This window comes from Rhinichthys klamathensis, unplaced genomic scaffold (assembly GCF_029890125.1).
Source record: "Rhinichthys klamathensis goyatoka isolate OS25496 unplaced genomic scaffold, OSU_Roscu_1.1 h1tg000022l_1, whole genome shotgun sequence".
Lineage (NCBI taxonomy): Eukaryota > Metazoa > Chordata > Actinopteri > Cypriniformes > Leuciscidae > Rhinichthys > Rhinichthys klamathensis.
Window position 1 is genome coordinate 1 of NW_026606573.1, and position 8,094 is coordinate 8,094.

Consider the following 8,094-nt stretch of genomic DNA (forward strand, 5'->3'; position numbering starts at 1 on the left):
AAATCTTTTCATGTGACTAATGGGTGGTTTCACAAGTTGAAGCCTGAAAAGCCTGAAAGGTTGTCAGTGTTAGTGTTGATGGGGATGCTGCAAAACCAATGCAGCATGAATATGGAACATCAAGTGAAGAAGTCATTTGGTTTCTTCTCATAACATGGAATATGTATCCATCCCACTTCTTATGCAGTGGTAGTGGAATGAAGGTCACAAAACTGAGATGATGATCAGAAGGTCTGTAGTTTGAGGGATGTTTAAGAGACAATTATGCAATGATTCTGTTGTCTTTCTGTTGTTGTATTCAAGGATACACCTGAGCAGACAGCATAGTTAACAACACAAATAACTCCAATTGCTATCCCAATAAAAACATTAATTGCTGCTGAAAGAAGAGTTAGGATCAATGTAGGTCTAATGATGACTATTTGCCCTGTCAATACAACCACCTATTTAGAGAGAGCAGCATGTCTACTAGCCAGAATCACAATAATATTTTATATTTTCTCATTTTACTTTCATCAAAAAAGCATATAAAATCATTTTATATGCATCTGGGTCTTACTATTAAAAAATTCAATCTCTCAGAAGTGAACAAGGCTTTTTAAAAATATAGGCCTTTGCGACGAGAGTATCCATCTCCAAACAGAGTTCAGCTACAAACAGATATTTCAAAAAATCATTAAATCTTGCATGAGTGAGTGCATCACTCTTTGAATATTTAGGATGTAAATGAAATACATCAAATACAGCAGAAAGTGTAATGAAAACTTTTTTTCAGACATTACAGTCTCAAAATATGTGTGAATGAACACAAGTTTCTAGCTACTATCTGCTATGTTTGAATTCTCAAGAACACTATTAGCATTCAGAGAGGCGTTGTCTTCTCCTGGAGAGCAGTTTTTAATCAAGGCAAACACATCCTGGGGAGAATCAGAACTGATGACTCTTTAAGAGGGCTCACCAGAATGACACCTGCCCTACTCCTCCAAACATACTTCAGATTGAGATGAACTATACAGACATAAAAGAGAGAGAGTGAGACAGAGTCAGAGAGAATCTGAAGACTGACAGCTGCTTATAAAAGGCTTATGAAACTATGATAAAAAAAACTGTTTTATGTAAGTAATGTATCTACAAAAACTGTGATTCTGTCAGGACCACTATCGTCAAAGATGGTTAACAATTAGCATACAGTTTGGATTGGCTGTATGGTTCCATTCTGGGCAAGAACAGAATACACAGAACAGAACCAACATAAATGTATTGCAGATATCATTAATGTTCTTAATGACAATAATTTAATGTGACAACGTGAATCAAGATAAATGACAGTTTGGTTTGAAGAGGAATATCAGAAGGCCAAGTCCTGATTGTGGTCGAGAGAGGAGATGGGAATGGAGGAGGATTATTAGCTCCTGAGCAACGCGATAAAGCTGCTGATAATACTGAATGGACCTTATATATAGGGATGCTATGATAGGTGTCGTATAGATGTGAATCAGTTGAGAGTCAGCTGACGCGAGCATGACTGACATGACCTGCCAGAACTAACGCTATACTCTTGTGTTGACAAATATAGGCACAAAAAGCTATTTAAACTTTCAGAAACATCATGTACCATGGTATTTATATGGTACTACAATGTAAGTCTAAAATAAATTATTTTGGTTTTCTCATCCAGCGCCACTGCAAAATAACTGATATTTTACCTTGTTTGAGCTTGCAGTTTGAATCAAATATGATCACAGAAAAAGAGTATTTATCATAAAGTAATATCAAGAAAACACATCTTTCTGTTGATTTGTCATTGTGGGCTGCACACAAAAGCACCATAAAGCAGAACCAGTTCATATGATTCATGAACAAAGGAGTCTATATGAGCTGGTTCTTTTAATCAATAATTCAAAAACATTCAACTTAGGAATTACCTCACTGGATCAGTTTGACGAATCATTCACTGAATGAATCACTGAATCCGTCAGAGCGATTGTATTAATATGAACTTAAGTCTATCAGTCATATCTGTACCTGGATGAAGCAAGTTTTGTGTTCTTAAGGTTGTGAAACCTAAATTAGTTTAACTGCAGACTGGCTGTGAAGAATGGAAAGATGGCTCCTCCGCAAGTTAAGTAAAGGACTGTTAGTTTTGACACACTTTGTTGGAAAATGTTTTTCCCGGTGTGCTCACCTTGACTATGAGGCGTGTGGAATGGTGTTGCCTCTAGGCATCAGAGAGTCCACTCTAGGAGCATGACCTCTTTTAAGACGCCTACATATGTAATAGGTTTGTGTTGTGGCAGGCTGGTCCTTTCTGCACATATTCATAAGGCTTTAGAGTTTGGACATGGATTCGACCACAGACTCTCAAGTCCTCCTGGGTTAATCCATTCAGTAGGCCACAGGATTTGTTAACCTTGCTGGTCAGACATTTGTTGGTATTAATGTTCCCATAGTGTCAACACTATGAACAGTGTTGAGTTACCTTAAAAAGTGAAGGTCTCAGGGTTATGTATGTAATAGGGGTGCACGATTCAGAAAATGTCACGATTCGATTCGATACCGATTTTTAGGCTCAAGATTCGATTCAAAATCGATTTTCGATTCAAAAACGATTCTCAATTAAAAAAACTATTCGCAGTATATAAATGTAGTTTACTTTTTCCTATGTGATTGATTGCAGTAGACACAATTTAAAAGAAAAGAAACACAACAAATTAAATGCAGTTTGATATTACTTTATATGTCTTTATACAAAAATAAAAACTTTTGCAACTAAAAAGTGCAAAGTGCCAAGCTTTGCCCTGCTTTCAAATACATTTAATTCAAGTTTAACATAAAACTTAAAAGCTTTTACATTTAGCTTTAAAGTGCTGTAGTCAGATAAAAAAAAAACAATTATGCTAAATGTGGTTTAAGGAGTACTTCACCAGGTTGACTGTTGAAATGTGAACTCGACTGGGCACATTGAACTTTCTAAAATTCCTAAAAATATATACTAATATCATAGAACCCTTGCAAAATTATTTTAAATAGATTAAAAAAGCCACCGCTACTGGTAACATCTATGGTTAGATTGATTTGTTTAGATCTAGTGAAGTTGTTCATAGGCGTATTTTGCGGGTATCTCCAGTTAACTAGCAGAGCATTCATTTAGTTCGCTATTAAATAAGAGATCTGTTGTTTTTTAAATCAAGCTGAGCACTCGTGTCCGCTGCTATCAGTGTCATGGATACAGTGTTCTCTGTGGCTCACGCAGTCTTCACTCGGACGCGCTCTTCAATCTATCGCCGTTGCTGAGACTCTCTATTCGTTCCGGTGAGATCACAAAATAAAATGCATTCAAACGTCTCCCTGCTTGATAAAGACTGTCTGTAACCACTGATGAACATATTCGGTTTTGATGAGAGAGAGAGAAAACTATACGAGTGCGGTTTAGAACCCGTAACCTCTGACACGCTTGGCAAAAGATACAGACCATTTAAGACCTCAAACATAATCTGCTGATCGATGCATTTATTTACGGGTTGAGCAGAGAGGCTGCACAGTTTGACCAGCGGGCGGCAAGAACTTGCAATGTATAACTATTTATCAGACCGGCCCTCGCGGCCTCGAAACACTACCAGACCATCGGGAAAAGTCCCGACTCACCCGATTGCCACGCCGACGCCACCCGTGCACACCATTCAAAAATATATATGAATCGATTTTTAATAATAATAATAATAATATGTTTATTTTTTATAGTGCCTTTCAAGAACCCAAGGTCGCTTCACAAAGTAATACAATGTATTGTCAATGATTTTTGGAATTCTATGAATCGATTCTGAATCGGCAAAGATTGAATCGCGATTCAAATGTGAATAGATTTTTTTGCACACCCCTAGTATGTAACCCGATTCCCTGAGAAGGGAACGAGATGCTACGTCGCATTCCCATATTTCACGCACACCTGTGCCGCTTCTTCAGACAATTATAATCTGTGACATAGGTGCCCTTTTATGGTATTTTTGGCATGCTACGCTTTGTAACCTGACCTCCATTGGCCAATAGGATCGGCGATCCTATTGCATGAGGAGTGTTTCTATAAGACAATAGAAATGTGTTCAGTCTTTGGTTTAGGGAGCCCTTACCCAGAGATGTCTTTAACGCCTTCTTCAGTGTCTGCACGAATCGTTCAGCCAGGCCATTTGTGGATGGATGATAAGGAGCAGACCTGATGTGCTGAATTCCATTTACACTCAGAAAAGACTGAAACTCTTCAGACACCAGCTGGGGGCCATTATCACTTACAAGCTGTTGTGGCAGCCCAAAACGACTGAAAACAGTTCTAAGCTCCTCAATGGTCTTCTCAGAGGATGTGTTATGCATGACTGCAACCTCAGGTCATTTACTGTGAGCATCCACAAGCACCAGAAACATGTGGTTCTCCAGTGGTCCTGCGAAGTCTATGTGTATTCTTTGCCATGGCACCTCTGGAAAATCCCATGGATGTAATGGAGCTGGCTGGGGCCTGTTCCTTACATTCTGACACTCTGAACAACCCTTTGCACAACCCTTTGCTTCCTCTTCAATCTCTGCATCCAAGCCAGGCCACCAGAAGTAGCTGCGTGCCATCTCTTTCATTCGCACTATTCCCGAATGACCAGCATGAAGTTCTTTCAACAAACGGCACCTCAGAGGCGGGGGTATGATGACACGATAACCCCACAGCAAGCAATCCGACTGCACTGTCAACTCATTTCGTCGAATCAGATAGGGTTTGAATTTATCTGTCATCTTTCCTTTCCAGCCCTGAGATATCCTGGTCAGAACTTCTGACAAGACTGGGTCAGTTCTTGTGAATCGTTTCACTTGGGCAGCAGTTACCGGAGCACCTTGCACTTCTTGGAAGTAGAAGATGTCGCCTTGATGGCATTCTGATTTTGTGTCTGGCAAAGGCAGCCTAGACAGTCCATCTGCATTGCAATGCTGCTCAGACCTCTTATACTTGATGTCGTACTGGTGAGCCGACAGCAGCAGAGCCCAACGTTGCATGCGATTCGCTGCCAGAGAAGGAATACCAGTTTGGGGACCAAAAATGGAGGTAAGGGGTCTGTGGTATGTGAGCAGGGTAAATCTGCGCCCAAACAGGTACTGGTGAAATTTCTTCACACCAAACACGATTGCTAAAGCTTCTCGCTCAATTTGAGCGTAATTACTCTCTGCTGAGTTCAGAGTCCTTGACGCAAAAGCGATCTGTCTTTCTTCACCGGATGGCATTACATGTGAAAGTACCGCACCGACACAGTACGGTGAAGCATCACATGCCAACTGTATCGGTAGTGCAGGGTTGTAATGTGTGAGGACCTCCAATTTCTGAATGCCTTTTCACATTTGTCAGACCATTTCCATTGTTTGGGCTTGTTTAACAGTTCATGTAGTGGACGAAGTCTACTGGAAAGGTTTGGCATGAACTTTGCATAGTATGTTAGCAATCCTAGGAATGATCGCAGCTGGCTTACGTTCTTTGGCGATGGCGCATCCACGATAGCTTTTACCTTTGATGGTGCTTTGTGAAGACCAGCGCTGTCGATCACGTGTCCTAGGTACTCAATGGTGGGCTGGAAGAATTTGTCTTTCTTCACCCGAAGGCCATACTCTTTTAGCCTTTGCAGTGTGTCATTCAGGTTCCCGAGATGGTCTTCGTCATCTTTTCCTGTAATTAACAGATCATCGAGATACCACTGTACTCCATTCAATCCACTTAGAATCTGGTCAATGGCCTGCTGGAACAACGCTGGAGCCGAAGTTATGCCAAAAGGAAGCCTCTGATACCTGTACAGGCCCTTGTGTGTCACGATGGTCAGCAGCTCTTGGGAAACAGGATCTACCTGCATTTGGAGGTAAGCTTAACATAAGTCTATCTTGCTGAATTTCTGGCCGCCTGCTAATCCAGCAAACAGATCTTCAATTAGCGGCAAGGGGTATTGTTCAACAGTTAACACCGGGTTGACAGTAACCTTGAAATTGCCACAAATTCTGACTGATCCATCCTTTTTCAGTACAGGAACAATTGGTGTGGCCCATTCGCTAACACTCACTTTCTTCAGTACGCCAGTTTCCACCAGCCGGTCTAGTTCAGTTTCTACCTTAGGCTTTATGGCGTAAAGAACTGGGCGAGCTTTTAAGCACTTAGGTTTACTATCAGACTTAATGGTCAGCTTTACAGTGATGTCTTTCATGTTTCCCAATTCATCTCCAAACACCTCTGCATGCTTCCTCAGAATGTGTTGTAGGCTGGTAGACTCTTTCGCCACTAAATGTACTTCCTGCCAATTTAGCTTTATTTTCTCTAGCCAAGATCGACCGATCAGAGCTGTGTGACTACTGCCTTTCACAATATACAGTGGTAAGTTTACCTTCTGTCTGTTTAGCGCTATAGTCACATCCACGACTCCCGAAAACATCCTGTGTATGTTTTCAAGATCAACTTCGCTTCCTTGAGACAGAGGTATTGCCACTTCTCTCAGTAAGTTGACTCTGCCATGAGCGATACAGCAGCTCCTGTGTCCACTTGCATTGGAACAGCTTTTCCATCTAGTAGTGGTGTCACCCAGTAGCCATCAGAATTTGAAGACACAGACATTACATGCAAGAATTCAGTTTCATCAGATTCATCCTCTTGTTGTTTACCTGAATATTTCACTTGATTTATGTTTTTCTTTTTAAATTTTCTGACATAACTTTTCTTGAAATCTACAGGTTTAGCTGGATTTGCTTTCTCATTTTGCTTTTTGTTTTGGCACACACGTTCAATATGGCCTTTTTTCCCACAGTTTCTGCAGTCTTTGTCTTTGAACCAGCATTCCTGTGCCAGATGACTACTTTTTCCACAGCGGTAACATGCTCTCTTACCATCCTGTTTCATTCTTTCACTGTACTCATTGTGGACTTGACAGGATGTGCTTAACTCTTGTGCTTCTTTTGCAGCAATGTCCATGGATACACCGATTTCCATCGCTCGCTCTAGCGTTAGATTACTTTCACATATAAGTCGCTTTTGAATGGTCTCTCTACGCAACCCGCACACAAATCTGTCTCTTATGGTGTCACTCAGTGTTGTGCCGAACTCACAGTGTTCCGACAGACGCTTCAGTACAGCAACAAATTGTGCGATCGATTCTCCTTCTAGTTGATTGCGTTTATGAAAGCGGAATCTTTCAGCGATGATGAGGGGTTTTGGTGCATAATGTTCCTGGAGCATTGTTACAATGTCCTTGAATGAGTTATCACCAGGCTTATTTGGCTGGACCAGGCTACGCAGTAGATTATATGTCTTAATGCCCATTACACTGAGAAAAGTTGGTACTAGAACCTCATCTTTTATCCCGTTAGCTTTGACAAAATAATCGAACCGCTCTGTATACGAGCTCCGCTGCTCGACAGTTTCATCAAATGGTCCGATTTGCAACACTAGACCCGCCATTTTGGTCTGTTTGTCAGTGTACTTTACCACTCACTCTTCTTGTACCGGTCTCTTTTCCCTCCCGTGCCGTTTTGCGTCGTCTTCGTGGTGTGCAGCTGCCGTTTCTTTCTCTGTTTGCGCTATTTCCCCAGTGCGACGAGCATCGCATTGACGCATATGCGTTTTGCCTGTTAGCTTCCACTGCTTGACGCTGTCATGGTTAACGAGCCGCCGTCAGCTGAATAGCACGTACTTTTTTTACAAGTATCTCGGAGAGAGAGAGAGTGTTTATCCTCGTTGCCAGTTTTGTTACATCATGGAGTGCTGTTTATGCACGGCTTTGGAGTGATGACACTGACATGAGCATTTCACATAGCAGCCTTTACTGACTCGTTCACTATCCAAAATATACACTCAGTTGTTCTGCGCATGTACAATATCACAGGGGACAAGTACGGAGTCACCTTAAGGACAAAACCTGAAACGTTAAGAATACAATACACAACAGTTTGCATGTAGGGACCCTCATTATGCTACCGTGTTAGTGTGGGGCTATTTTGAGCCTTGTTAGTGGTATTAACTAGCGATTTATTTTTACTTTTTCTATGCCCTATATACTAGCGTTATAAGCCAAACAGTTTTTAGAGATAAAA

General features: G+C 41.2%; 1 pseudogene; it reads right to left on the reverse strand.

The window, feature by feature from the left end:
- Positions 1–3,993: 3,993 nt before the first annotated feature.
- On the reverse strand, positions 3,994–6,431 carry LOC130077375 (uncharacterized protein K02A2.6-like; annotated as a pseudogene).
- Positions 6,432–8,094: the final 1,663 nt, after the last annotated feature.